Genomic DNA, 15,608 nt, shown 5'->3' with positions numbered 1-15,608 from the left:
ACACACACACACACACACACACACACAGTTTCCAAGACTAAATCAAACATTTATCAAATTCAGGGGAACATTGGAAAGGAATGAACCATTGCTTTAAATATAAACTCCTTAAACTCCTCCTTAAACTCCTTAAGAGTTAAACAGGTTTTTATTCAACTGCTCCTCCTTATTTCAACCTACGGGAGTATACATGTACATGTTTTACCCTTGTTCAGTGGCGTGTACCTTCAAGGCATGATGAGTGATAACAAGCTCCCATTAAGAATGCATGTCAGGTGCTGTGAATGGAACCAACCTATCAACAATCAGGCGAGCTCTAATGGGATTTCACTTCCTGCAGTGAGTACAGACACTGTACAAACAATGTTAAATCAAGTGGAGATGAAAGCCAGCAGCCTAATCTTAACCCCTTCTATGCCGGGGAGATAATAAAGAAAAGAGATAAGGTGCGAGCGTAAATTTAGTAAAGCAGGAACCCGTATTACTTCACCAAGGAGTAGAAGGGATAAACATGAACTCATTGACACGTGGTCATTGCAGCAACACATTACCCTTCTCTTGTTCCTCTGCCCACTCTCTCTCCCTCTCATACCTCCCGTTCCTCCCGCACCCCCGTCCTCCTCCACTCGCTTGCCCCTAAGTGTATCTCATTTTAGCATCGACTATCTGTAAGCCAAGAGCCGCTGTCACCAGATCCCCCAGTCCCACAGAGTTCTCAGGAATGGCATGTGTTCCCAATTGGCAGCTTAACGGACACTGACCACACAACTACAAACCAGGAGCTTTCTGGAGGCCAAGGTGGGTGAGCTACAGGTCTTGCAGTATGAAAAGGAAATGGTGCATGTAGGAAGCTGCTGTATCAAACAGATGCACAAAGGTTTTATCTACACTCTTGCGTCGGACAGGTGTTACTGCTTTTGTTTTTTTCGGGAACCCATGTATTACTCCTTCCTCTGCACATAGATAATGTCAATGTTGCTTCTCAGGTTTCAGAAGAAAGCGATACAGGGAGAGGCAGAAGATTCTTGGCATTGACGCAAGTGTCATCTCTGCCAGCTACTCCAACCATTAACAACCTCTTGTGCATTTGAATGACGATTGTGTGCAAGTCGATAACAGATGTTTAAGTGTGTACAGCAGGGGTCTTCAACAGGGGGTCCGCGACCCCTAGGGGGTCCGCGGAGGTACTGCATGGGGGTCGCGAAAGTTTTGGTTGATTAGACTTTTTTTTACATTCCCCCCCCCCCCTGCAATTTTTTCCACTAATTGAAATGTCTTTAAATACACATTAACATGAATTCAACACACTGTAGTTAAATGGAGGCAGAAGATGTCTTTCAGTCATCAATGCACACATGGCACTATAGGACCAGTTTGATATAACACAATTTTATACAATATATATAATTAGGGGGTCCCCGCTCCATCTCGCCATCAGTTTGGGGGTCCTTGGCCTGGAAAACGTTGAAGACCCCTGGTGTACAGCATACCCGCTGTGCATTTGCACTATGTGTGTGGGCTACAAGTCGAAAGCAAGTTTGCTGTGCCCAGCACATGTAGATGCGTACATTTTCATTTTTATTTGCCTAGCACATTAGCAAGATTTAAAAACAACAACAATTTATAGCCTTGTTCCGTGAATGTGTGCTACAAAATGCCACTGGGAGTGTTAACATTAAGAGGGAATATACAGTAAAAGGTCAAGGTGAACATGGAGACAAAAGCAGTAACATGTAAGTGAACCTTCATCATTAGGCTCTCTTTTCTTTTTTCTTCCTTTTCCCCTAATAATGAAGTAAAAATACATCCTTGTTTTAGCTGAGTCACCCCAGAGTTTCTGTATCCTTTACCACACTTCCTGCAGTGACTGTTTTTTTTTTTATTGTTTTCATTGTTGTTCTTTTGTCCTGTCATTGTCTGCTCTCGCTTAGCTCCTTATCGATTTATCAATGAATCAAATAATGTTTCTACCCACTGGCACTGATGAGCAATAATTTAATTTCAGCATCCTTCTCTTGCCCTCTGCGTTCTTACTCTCTTCCGCGCTCTCTTCATTACTGTTTTACCTACAATCTTTTAATTTAAAAGGGACATTGTGTACCATTTCCACATTAAAATGTCTAAAATCGACAAAACCTGTTGTATTTTGTTGTGTGGTGTACATTATCTCAAATGTTTCCAATGTTCAAACCCAGAGAAATGTATTCAAGGTAACTATGTGTTTGGTCGCCTGACACTCATTGTTGTTTAAACTGTACGCAGCGTTTTTCTGTTGCGTTTGTTTTCGGGCTTTGTGTGATGATGCGGAAGGAGGACCCAAAAGCGGAGTAGTGGAGGAAACTTCACAGGCTTTATTTGACAAGGTCCAACTAACACAGGGAGCCAGAAGAAGAAGAAACCAAGCAAAAATCCAAAAATCCAAGAGGGCAAACACAGGCAGAGGTCCAGGGGGAAAAAAAGATAGAGGAAAAACAGAAAGAGGGTAACTATAGCAAGACACTCACGGGGAAGCTCAGGGAAATGCACTGCATGACTGACACCAACACGTTGACAGGACAAACCGACTGGACAAAAGGATCTGACAAGAGACAAGGGAAGCACAGACATTAAATACACAAGGTAATGAGGTAATGAGAGGCAGGTGACAAGAGGGCAAGGAAGCAGGTGGAAAACATCAGGTAATCCCAAGAGCGGGAAGACACAGGGAGTAAATCTAAAAAACAGGACGAGACAGAAACCCAACTTCAAAATAAAACAGGAAACAGAACATACAGACACTCAGGGGAACACATGACCAACAGACAAGACCAGGGAGAGCACAAGACAGGACAACAGAACCAAAAGGGGAAAAAGAACCCAAAACAAAACCCCAAACCACAACAGTTTGTGTGCTTTTAATTTTGCATTGTTTCTGTATTTGCAGCACTTTTCTGTATTTGGTTGGGTTGTGTGTATTTGCAGCGCGTTTGCCAAATGCTGCGCATGTGTTGACAAATCAATGAAGATGATTTATTAATTTGCTTGGGTTTTATTTATTGGCATGTGTTTCCTAAGGTAAAATTCTGGAATGCTCTGCCGCCTCCCTTATGGTCTGCTGTTAAACTCTTTAAAAGATCAGATAAAGACCTACTATTTTGGGCAGGTGTTTGGTTGACCTGCCTGCAGTTTATGTTTTATTATGTATTTTTGTAGGTGTGATGGCGTGTTTAATACATATTACGTTCTCTTGTACGTTTTTTGTCATTTTGAAGCACTTTGTGATTGTATCTGTGAAAGGGGTTTTATAAATAAATTCTACTTAACTACTTATTTTACTCCAGATGATACGTCAGAGAGTAAGGAAGGAAGCCGGCGACTACTGAATTTGCCACATACTGCTACAGTATGTATGGGTAGTCAACTCATTTAATGGTAAGTTTGCAAGCTAACATTACGTTAGCTAACATTGCGGCTATTCCATTAGAATAAAATTACATAACATTGATAAATGTGACATGAAGAAAACTTCAAAACACTCGTTCGTGAACATGATTTCTGCCTGAATCCCATCAGATAGATTTTCATCTGCAATGGTGGTGGTTTAACAATAAAGACAACCATTCCCATGATCCCACGCTACTTCACACTTTTCCGGTGAGTGCTGAGCGTTAGTGCGTAGCCTCCAACTGAGCTTGATGACGTAGATGTGACGTGAGCAACGTGTCTGTAAGTTGTAAGTCTTCTGGTAGCTGTGCCAAAAGAAATCAAAATAATTCCAAATCTTGCAGAGACGGAGAGTGTAGGTATATTTTAGGTGATAACATAGGCACATGCTAATTATTGCTAACTAAAATGCTAGTTAACATTAGTAATTAAAACTAAACAGCTAATGTAAGTCCAAACTGTCTGCGAGTTACCCTGTACTATACGGTATATATTATACATATCTACTGTTCGACAGTAAGTCGCGTGGTTATGATACCACGAAGTGAATTGTTAGCCTATTTTTACAAAAACGCCTGCTACAGAGTCGTAACGTGAGGTAATGGAGCCTTTTATACATTGCTGTGTTCTTTAGAAATAAACAATGGAAAAAGAGTCTTTAAATGCTTCATATGTGAAATTATTTGCTGTCAAAGTGGCGCCAAAATGATTGGCAGTCAATGGACTTTTGTGTCAAATTATTGATGTATTTGGTAAGTAGCCATGTAATAAGCGGGATAATGTAGAGCAAAGTGGTTGTTATAGTGAATACAACCTTGTTTGCTTTACCAACCGCCTTACTCTACATTATCCCTTACTTAGTGATCCCCTGACTTTTCATCTAGCAACAAATTGTAATGTGTCCGACTCCAACACCTTGGTTTATACCTACACAACTAAGGACATTCCCATCAGCCTCAGCTGTACTTCAGTTTAGTGCTAACTAGCAAATGTTAGCAAGCTGAACGAATATAATACCCATAATACACCTGCTAAACATCAGCATGTTGGCACTGTCACTGTGTGTATGTTAGCAACATTAGGATTTAGCTCCACTTACCACTGTAGTAAGTGCAGCCTCATATGCTAGCATGGCTGTAAGACCTTCTCTCTCCATTTCTTGGCGAGGTCGAAGAAAAAGGACAGTTAAAAAAAGGCAGAGCAACACAGGCCAAATATAACTCTCGAGTTGTGGCAGTAAAAATGGAGTGAGAGCATTATCTATTTTTTCAAAAGAGGGCTACAGCAAGCTACATGAAATCTTTAAACCTTTCTGTCATTTCCCCACCTTGCAATGCTTTTTCAATGACACAATGAGATCTATTTTTATTTCTATGCGGCAGCTTTTGTACTATTTTAGAGACATTCTAAACTTAAAATAATTTGTATAGCTTCAGCAGAAAGATGCAGTAATGCAGTTTAGGGATTCCACCTACCTCCACCCACATCCTCATCCCACTTTCTTCTGCAGACAGTGGCAGAGCCAGGCAGGAACAATATATGCACACTCACACGCATGCACACACATGCATACAGAGAGGTAACCCAGTAATTACGGGTACTGTAATTGTGACTTAGCATTGTAAACTAGCAGGACAGTGTTGCCAGGCAAGGTTTGTTGACTGTAGGATTATGACAGGGAACTTAAATGGTATGTGTTTATCTACATTCTGCAGTGGTGAGTGCTGCTGTCTAAAATATCCAGGTTCTCGGTAATGGAGTTGGCTCAAGCAGTAAAGTTTAGTGGTCATCGTCATCATCATCATCATCATCATTATCATCATCATCATCATCATCATCATCATCATGGTCCGCGTAACTGGAATCTGTGGCATTGCTGCCTCAGTTGGAAGATGTTGGATATAAATATTAAATGATATCATGTACGTCAGTTACTTTTGAATGTGTAATGTTTGTTTATGTTTTATGTGTTTAACTTCAGCCCTTGCCCACTGTAATGGCAGGTTACATGTGGTAAGTGCCATTTCTTTTCAGCACAATCCACAAAACACAAGTCAAGACAGCATTATGAGGACTCACTTTCCTTCTTGGGACAAACAGCAGGTCCCCACAAGGAAAACTATTACATTTTGGGGTTGAGACTTGGTTTTTGGTTAAGGTTTAGGGTTCGGTTTTGGGTTTGGCACGTTGTGGGTAGGCCTAAGTTTAAGATTAGTACTCGGCAAGATTAATGGCAGAACTTGATATCTGTATTGGACAGAAACTATTAGACTCCTTCTTGATCCAATGTTATTTTTACTTTGTGGTTACTTCATGCAACTAGGGCCCTTAAAAAAGCTTTAAAACAAAAACTTCAAGTAGCACAAAACAAACTGGTGAGAGTCATGTCAGTAGGTTAGTTAATAACACCAGACCCAATGTAGTAAACATCTAATTTATTTATCATTTATCTTTCTATTTAATAGATATATTTTTTCTCATTCTATTCCTGCCAAAGTCTGATATGCACATTATAAAAATGTAATGTTCTCAGTAAACCAAAACCAAAGTCTCCTAAGAAGTACTAAAAATAAATGATGTGTCATCCTACATGAAAAGTGTGTGTGTTATTAGGATTAATTTACTTGATTAGGACAATGCACATTAATTAACATATCTCTAAATGTGCCAGTGAGAGCCAGTCGGCTAATTTTCAACTGTAGTCCTAGTTACCTAGCGTGCATGGCTTTATGGTGGGAAGAAACCAGAGTACCCAGAGGTAACCCACGTAAACACAGGGAGAACATGCAAACTCCACACAGAAAGGCCCAGAACTACCTGTACTCAAACCCAGAACCTTCTTGCTGTGAGGCAGAAGTGCTAACCACTGAGCCACTGTGCTGCCATTGGTTTAACCGTGTTATGTTTGTGCATGTGTGCGTGCGTATGTGTGAGAGACTGTGAAGGACAGGTGGCTGTGATGACAAAGCCAAATATTTGACACGGACTAATAACAAAGGCAGTCTTGTGACTTTTGTCAGCCATATTTAACATAAGTGTTGAAAGCAAAGCTCTGCACATGAATGTATACATACTATTAGCACACGTGCATGTATGTATGTGCGTATTCATGCATACACAACAAGCAGACCGTAACAGCAGGAAACTCAGCATCAGATAAAAATGAAATCTATCACATTTTTTCTCTCTGTCTTTCTTTCTCTTTCTCTCTCAGCCCCTGGTTCTTAAATTCCCACACACAACCACAATAATTCCTCCCACAACAATATTTCCATTCATGCCACCACAAATAACATCCATGAAAGTCACACATATCCAAGCTACTATTCCTTTTTAGGGCATTTCCAAACTCAAATTCCAATGTCCTAAATTTTCATATCATTCACATGAGTGGCAGATCCACAGATCTCTGTTCCTACCCCGTTCTGAAATAAACAATGGCTGCTTTTCAGGACTTCAAAGTGCTAGAGGGGATTGGAATGAGCTGTTGGGTGGCATACAATGTCAAGGTGAGAGATTAGGGCTTGTTAGGGACTGTGGCTACTGCTGGACCGGGCAGCAAGCAGTGGAAGTGGAAGCGTCCATGTGTTGCAACAGGGTCAGAGGGTCAACTAGATGATTTATGGACTCCTAGGATGAAGACTATGATCTGTCAATAAATCTCTGCCTTTCATTTGTGTCCTCTGACACTTTTCCGGTGGCTGTGTTTGTTTGACCGGACATACCCTCTGACCGGAGAGTGCTGACTTTCCAGGAAACAATCGTTTTACTCACACCACCATACACTTTTGATCACCACAGCTTTTGCAACAGTATGGAGGAGAGGAAAAGAAGAAGAAATTATCCCACAACAGCATTAGTGTTGTAATCTTCAACAGATTGAGTTTCCATTAGGATCCATAGGTGGAGGGCATTGGAGACAAGGTGAGCTAAAATTGACGGGACTCCAAATGCCAATCATTCAGTCAGTGGATGTGTAGCTCTGTGGGTTCTGAGGGGAAAGCACCTGAGTTTTTGGGGATCAGAGCCCCCCCCATCATGGGTCAGGCAATACCCTACCGCCCCCCAGTGGTCATGGGGCAAATGCAAATAACCTCGGAGGTCAAATCAATGCATACACCCAGCTGAATTTATATGATTCAACAATATAAAACATATTTCATTAAAAATTGGTTTAGTGTGAATATTCTTATTTCAATGTTAAGATACTAATCAATAAATTGTATCTTGCCACTTATTCATCAGTGTACTTTCAGATCTTCTGGCAAACAACATGCAGTATAGTAATGAGAGGCAGCAAGATAAAGCAAATCTGAGCACTGTGCACTTGCCTGACATAATGCTGCCATGAGTCATTTACAATGCCGTACGTGACAACGTTCACACATAACTATGACCTGACCCAAAATCTCTCTTGACACTGTAACACAGGGCAGGGGACTTTTACATCCCAGTTTTGACAAGTAGCTCTTTTCTTCGCCACACACAAAGCTTCAACTGTGCTCATAATGGACTGGAAGAACAGCTGCTCACATCAGTTTTGAGACTGTGAACCACACTGACGGGTGAAAAAGTACTATACTGCAGGTGGCAGCATGTTGATGTGAGGCCCACTGCACAGGTGGGCTCCTGGTTGCAAGTGCATATCAGCCTGATAGTGCCAGAAGGACTCTGGTTGGGCTGCATCAGTACAGCAGGTACTTTCTGCACCCTGAACTCTGTTTCTCACCAACACTGCAAGTAAGTTATTATGACAGAGATTATGGTCTTCAGGCAGCAACATCTTTTTCTTCTTCTTCCTGCCTCTCTCTCTTTACTATGATAGTGAAACACAAAATTAAAAGACATTTTTGTACCCTTTCAGACATCTTCATGTATACTTTGACAACAGGCGATTGAGACCCTAAACCTCACCTACCCACACAAGTACACACACACACACACACACACACACACACACACACACACACACACACACACATACAGATCAGCTCCAATAGACTAAACTGTGCCCCATTCCACAGAGTTAATGTTTAGACGTACTATGGCTGCTGAGATAGACACAGCAGGGGGCGGGGACGCTGGGCTGAAGGTCAGCCCCACATGTACTGTTGCTGTTTGATCTTTTCCAGCCAGTGAGCCAAATTACATGGATTTGAGGACCTGGGGAGTGTTGACCAGACAGGACAGTCTTTACAAGCTGTCACTGACCTACCTGGCACAAAGTTTTTTTACATGAAAAAGAAACAATCACCTGGGAAGAAGTAGGTTGATATTTAAAAGGTGGAAAGAGAGGTGTGTGTTGTGTGTGTGTGTGTGTGTGTGTGTGTGTGTGTGTGTGTGTGTGTGTGTGTTCATATTTACACTGTGTTCTAGCTTCAAGAATATGTTGTCTTCAGAAATGCAGTGAAGCTGTTAAGATTCCTAATAGCTGATTATACAATAACCTGATTGTGGAACATAATGCTAATAGTCAATTATGAAATGGGTAGCTCAAATCAAGCAATCTTAGTTTACATCAAGCAATCTTAGCTTAAATCAAGCTAAATTGGTTGATAGCTGTGATAGCCACATACCACTGCTATCACGTCAAAATTTAATAAATATCTATTTAAATCAGAATGTGAACTATGATTTTCATAACGCCATACTTGATAAAAGCAATAGCTCAGGCTGTTGTATGTTATATATCACCGTTAAGGGGCGTTGTTCAGTTTTATTATAATACCAGAATTGGACTACAAAAGCATTCGTTTTTCTTGAATAATCTTTGTGTTCAATGTTTCATAAGATGTTAACTTTTTCAGTATAGTATGTGACAACTATGAAACATTTAAAAACCACAATGAACGATAAAATATACGCGTATTAGCATCTTAGCACATTAGCAACATTAGCATGCTAACATTTTAATGTTTAGCAGGTTTAGTATTTACCGTGTCCACCATCTTAGTGTAGAGTGTTAACATGCTAATATTTGCTTATTAGCACTAAACACAAAGTACAGCTGAGGGCAAGCTACAACCTTTACTTAGAAACAGACACAGATCATGACAGTGCTACTGTACGAACAAGTGACAGATTGACAGACAGACGAAAGTGTTTTTACAATAAGAGACAAACTGAAACAGAAGACATGACAATCATTACGAGGGTTAGGCAGAAAAAGGATATGCTAGACACACAAAAAATAGCACAGAAAACTATTCCCATTGTTATTCACTGGGCCAGAATAAAGGTCATAAAGCATTGTTGACCGATCACATCTCTATTTTTATGGGCTGCCCCCACATGTGACTCTTTTTGCAAACTCATGTTGTCAGTCAAAGTATCTACAGCATCATGCTGTGTTTCATTAAGGGGCTTTACCCAAAAATAGATGCATTATCAGCAGCGCCTCAAATGGCATCATGTTACCTTCCAAGTTGTTGCCATTTGAATGCATATCAAATATCTGCTGGAAATCTGACAAGTTTCTATTAGTGTGACCCTTGCCGCATGCACACACATACACACACTCACATGCATACCAGCAAAACACACTTGCCAAAAAACTCCACCTGCTCTTTCCAACCATTCTCCTTGAAGCCGATGCGGGCCAAATCCTGCTGTTGGTTGGCTGTGCTTTGCTCCAGCCAGTGAAAGGGAAGATGGGGTTTTGTTCTGCCTCCCAGAAAGGCTTAGGGATCTGACACAGAAAACCTCAAGACAGGGTGGAACAGAGGAATACAGTGAGGAAATGGGGTGACTACACACACTCTAACAGATGTAGGCCTATAGTATGTCTGCAGAAAGGTAAATGGGGTCACAGTCCACAGTGGGATCCGTGACATTTGTGTGTACGGGACAACGTGAAACCAGGATGAGCATGTGTGAATGTGTGTATAAAGTGAGTAAAGGGAGATTATAGAGGTAGAGGGAAAGAATAAGACCATGGCAAAGGAGTGTGTGTGTGTGTGTGTGTGTGTGTGTGTGTGTGTGTGTGTGTGTGTGTGTGTGTGTGTGTGTGTGTGTGTGTGTGTGTGTGTGTGTGTGTGTGTGTGCCAGAGAGAGAGAGCGAGAGAGTGAGCGAGAGCGAGCAGTAGACTATTGGCTGCAGTCTCTGACTTTGACCCACACAGGCTGCCTGTAAGCAGGCAGCTGACAGCTTGGCTAGTTGCCATGCGAACCCAACGCCTCGGCAACGTGCAGCCTGCCTCGTACACAGCCGTGGAAACCGTTACCAGGCGCGTTTGTTTTACTGAGTCAACAGCAGCCACTTGTGGACATGTCTAGACATTCATTCATAAAAATCCCAACCACAGAAGTATTTCACATGAGGTTTAGTGGTGACACACATCAAAACCTGTAGGTATAAACTGCTAGCTCACGAAAAGATTTTGCACTGACGTCGTCAGTGATGAGACAGATCAGTACCTGGATCCCTTCACAGTTGCAGCAATGACACCTACTTACCATCAATCACCCATACACTATTTCCACAATCCCCTGGCAATAAATGTCTAATTAATGCACAATCATATATTTACACATTCTCACTCTAGCTGTAACAACAGTATCTCCATGCAGCCAGCAGGACACCCTCTGAGGAACAGCCCAGAAGAACAGGATAACCACCAGCGGGCGTTCAGAGTCTGAACCCTAATCATGCCTTAATGCCCCAGTACTTTTGGAGAAAAATCACACAGTAGTCATATTTCCATCTTATTGTCAAGCAAATTTTAAGAGAAGTTTTATCAAGTGGTTTAGAGCAAATAAACTAGATTACGCAAGTCGTAGTTTCGTCACAAGTTGACGTTACGGATGGTTGTAGATTGCAAACCGGCTTGCTAAATCAAAGAGTTTAGAAGCTAAGTTCTCGGGCTAAATGGAGAGAGGTAGCATTGTACAAGTTGGCCATCTGTGCAGAATACAGGGTTGGGCAGAGACATTTGGTGTCAGCAAGACAACCGTTCAGCACTGGTACGCAGGGCCATAACCAACGTGGCCCCTAGATGGCGCACTAGATGGGACCCATATCCCGATCCTTCCCCCATCTGATGGATATCAGGACTCTAGTTATATGAATTTTGGGATCTTTAGTCAAATTACTCTTGGCCCTTCTATGACCCTCCAAAATGATTGGGAAAAGAGCCATGACCCTCCCCAACAATTTATTGATGCTTTCTGTACAGAAAGCCACTGTTTTATTTTACAATCATGACACACATGACTCAACCTCTGCTTTCTCATCTTACACATCACACTACATGTAAATGTGCTGAATTTATATAACGCTTTTACATCTACAGGGTACATTCACCATTCACACACATTCGTACACTGTGGCCGAGGCTGCCGTACAAGGTGACACCTGCTCATCAGATAAACACTCACACACACTCACACACACTCCGATGCGCAGCATCGGGGGCAACTCGGGGTTCAGTGTCTTGCCCAAGGACACTTCGACATGGGACTGCAGGGCCAAGGATTGAATCCCCCAACCTTCTGATTGGCAGGCAACCGCTCCACCACTGAGCCACAGCTGGTGGTGTATTCCATATACACTCACCTAAAGGATTATTAGGAATACCTGTTCAATTTCTCATTAATGTAATTATCTAATCAACTAATCACATGGCAGTTGCTTCAATGCATTTAGGGCTGTGGTCCTGGTCAAGACATCTCCTGAACTCCAAACTGAATGTCAGAATGGGAAGAAAGGTGATTTAAGCAATTTGAGCGTGGCATGTGTGTTGGTGCCAGACGGGCCGTCTGAGATTTCCCAATCTGCTCAGTTACTGGGATTTTCACCGCACAACATTTCTACGGTTTACAAAGAATGGTGTGAAATGGAAAAACATCCAGTATGCGCAGTCCTGTGGGCGAAAATGCTTTATTGATGCTAGAGGTCAGAGGAGAATGGACCGACTGATTCAAGCTGATAGAAGAGCAACTTTGACTGAAATATTCACTCGTTACAACCGAGGTATGCGACAAAGCATTTGTGAAGCCACAACACGCACAATCTTGAGGGAAGATGCTACAACAGCAGAAGACCCCACCGGTACCACTCTACACTACAATACGAAAAAGAGGCTACAATTTGACAGAGCTCACCAAAATTGGACAGTTGAAGACTGAAAAATGTTGCCTGGTCTGATGAGTCTCGATTTCTGTTGGGACGTTCAGATGGTAGATCAGAATTTGGTGTAAACAGAATGAGAACATGGACTCCATCATGCCTTGTTACCACTGTTACCACTGTGCAGGCTGTGGTGGTGGTGAATGGTTGGGGATGTTTTTCTGGCACACTTTAGCCCCTTAGTGCCAATTGGGCATGGTTTAAATGCCACGGCCTACCTGAGCATTGTTTCTGACCATGTCCATCCCTTTATGGCCACAATGTACCCATCCTGATGGCTACTTCCGCAGGATAGTGCACCATGTCACAAAGCTCGATCATTTCAAATTGGTTTCTTGAACATGACAATGAGTTTCACTGTACTAAAATGGCCCCCACAGTCACCAGATCTCAACCCAATAGAGCATCTTTGGGATGTGGTGGAACGGGAGCTTGTGCCCAGGATGCATCCCACAAATCTCCATCAACTGCAAGATGCTATCCTATCAATGTGGGCCAACATTTCAAGAATGCTTTCAGCGCCTTGTTGATCAATGCCACGATATTAGGCAGCCTGAAGGCAAAAGGGGGTCAAATCAGTTTATGTATGGTGTTCCTAATATCCTATAGGTTTAGTTACCAAACGGTCCCCAACTCTTTTTCAAAAAAGGCAAAAACCACCTCAAGCTATCATAAAAAAAACGTTTTGTGAATTTGAGGACTTTTTTTAATTTTGATGGAACAGCAAATTAAAAAAGTCCTCAATCGCAAAAAGTTTGCGATACTTCAAAATATGCATTAAAATACATTAATGGAAACATGACTAGTGAGTCTGCAGCAGGAACCTATCCTTTGCCTAACGGGTCACGTAGTCACACAGAAAGAAAGTGTGTAATATAAGCAATTGTGGCCAAAGGAGGTGAGGTGTCTTGTCTTTGCCTAGTGCATGAGCAAGTAAAAGTAGGAAGGAAAAGACGTCAAGCTGCGACGAGAAGTCCCTGTTAAGTAATACCTTGGAGACTTTCCATGTTTGCTGAATGTGTCCAGTCTTAACCACTGCGGATTCACAGTAATTCACACAAATGACAAATCATTGCTTAACGCAAATAACTGACTTTTACACAGTATGTTGAAGAGAAAAAGTAGGACGGTCTGTGTTTTCGGTCTCACCAGCATTTAGTGGGTTTAAGCAACAAAATGTCCTATTCAAATGGTCCAGTTTCAGTTCTGCCCTTCAAAGCCAAAACCCAGTAACTACAAACATTTGGTGACCAATATTTCACCATATTTACATCTGTTTTAGTTATTAGCCATTACATGAAACAGCATTCAGAATTTGCAAGAAGAAAATGGAGGTAAAAACCAAACTGTAGGGACCGAACTCTACCTATGAGGCAGCTAGTTAGATGCCATAGAGCTAAGCTAATGTACGCAATTTGACTGTTTAAAACCTACTGTGGTGCTCTAAAATCTTAGTCCTTGACTTTGTAATACTACATGAATAAGGGTGTCACAAAATTAATTTATAGAATGCAGAAAGAACAGTAAGCTAGATAAACTACTAAAAAGTAGCCTAGCACAGTAGCAGAACCTGCCGTCTCTGCAGCCTCTAGAGGAGTTCACGTGATTTGAAGTGGTAAACACTGCCTTTCAATCACACATTACATCAATGAAAGATTAATGGATGAACTCGCCCATAGTTACAATGGACAAGAAGCTGATGAAAACCACACACACATTGTTGCATTTTTCTCCCCCTTTTGATTTTCTAAACTAGAGTGCAGTGTCTCAATGTACATCAGCCCAAGGCATGAAATAGGTTTTAACACATTTTGTTATTAAATGTTACACAGTTCACTTCAAATCATTTTTCAACTTCACTGGCTCTGTGCTGCTCCATTGCCCGGCGTTTTCTATAAGCTGTAGGGTGGCAAGAGAATCTGTGAGAAGAATTAATGCTATTTATTTCATGGTTGAAGAGCTTGGGGGGGGGCAAAAGAGGAAGAGAACATTACAGTGGGATGATATGCTGTGCAGGCTTTGGATCAGATATTGAGATTGGATGTCATGACTGAGCAACTAGACAGCGCACCAGGAGGGAGTGATGTCATCGGGGCTGAAGAGCACAGTACCAGTGTTTTGTGTGAGTCTGAGCATGCAGAAATTGTCTGCCGACATGCTCACAGGCTTCGACACTCACGTGTCTGTGTCTGAGTCATTGTTCTACAAAAAAATGCAGTCTTTTGTGACAATGCGCAAACAGGAATGTAAATGTTAGATACCAAGCCAGACACATAAGAGACATCTCAAATACTTCTTACTTTACTTCTTTTTCTTTGGCCGCACATGAGAGTGTATGACCTCCTTTGAGAGCATGGAAATATTCTGACCTATATGCAAAGTTGTGTCTGCCCCTACCCACCCCAGTGCCCTTTTCTGGGTTGGATTTTAGAGGCGCGAGGCATGAGTGTGACTAACAGCGTGACAACAACTACGTGTGTGTTGCCCAAAGGATGGGGGGGGAAATCAACCCCTGATTTGAATGAGGGGTTCTGGTGTTGTGGGGGGGGCACAAAGACGAGAGTGGCAACTGCGTCTCTCTGCAGCTGTGGGCCTACCGTGAGCAATGCCAAACGCTCTCGCTCCTCGTCTCTCCCCCCTCCCTTACTCGTTCCCTCATTTTCTTTCATCTCTCACACCCCCCCTTCCTTTGCTCATTTGCACCTTCTAATAACTTTGTGACAGGCACCCCCCCCCCCCTCCTCTTTTCCTCAAATCCTCGCACTGTCTCTTTTTTTTTTTCTCTATCAAACTCCCTCACTCCTCTCCCACTCATGTTCCCAAGCGGCGGGGACCTGACAGTGAGAGACGCGTTGTGTTCGGCCAGCCAATGGATTCTGAGACGACTGAAAGGGAAAAAAGGAAGGCAAAGATAATCTTTCCCCACACAGACAGCTGATCTGGCCTGAAATAAGTGTGTGTCTTGTCATACATAAGCACATGCGGCTGTTATCTTGAGACTGTGTGTAAACGAAGACTTCAGGCCAAAGTCTGGCCACAGGCCGATACACTGCACAAG

At 42.2% G+C, this 15,608-nt stretch overlaps 1 long non-coding RNA gene across 1 annotated transcript in view; it reads left to right on the top strand.

Annotated features, from left to right (window-relative positions):
• The first annotated feature begins 6,359 nt into the window (after positions 1–6,359).
• Positions 6,360–15,608, top strand: part of LOC116706569 (uncharacterized) — a 21,748-nt gene continuing 12,499 nt past the window's right edge. Inside the window, exons 1-2 of the long non-coding RNA XR_004336276.1 lie at positions 6,360–6,373; positions 13,410–13,416. This is a non-coding gene — a long non-coding RNA (uncharacterized LOC116706569). The remainder of the gene's footprint in view (positions 6,374–13,409; positions 13,417–15,608) is intronic.

This window comes from Etheostoma spectabile, chromosome 18, assembly GCF_008692095.1.
Source record: "Etheostoma spectabile isolate EspeVRDwgs_2016 chromosome 18, UIUC_Espe_1.0, whole genome shotgun sequence".
Classification (NCBI taxonomy): Eukaryota; Metazoa; Chordata; class Actinopteri; order Perciformes; family Percidae; genus Etheostoma; species Etheostoma spectabile.
This window is presented reverse-complemented; position numbering and strand designations above follow the sequence as displayed.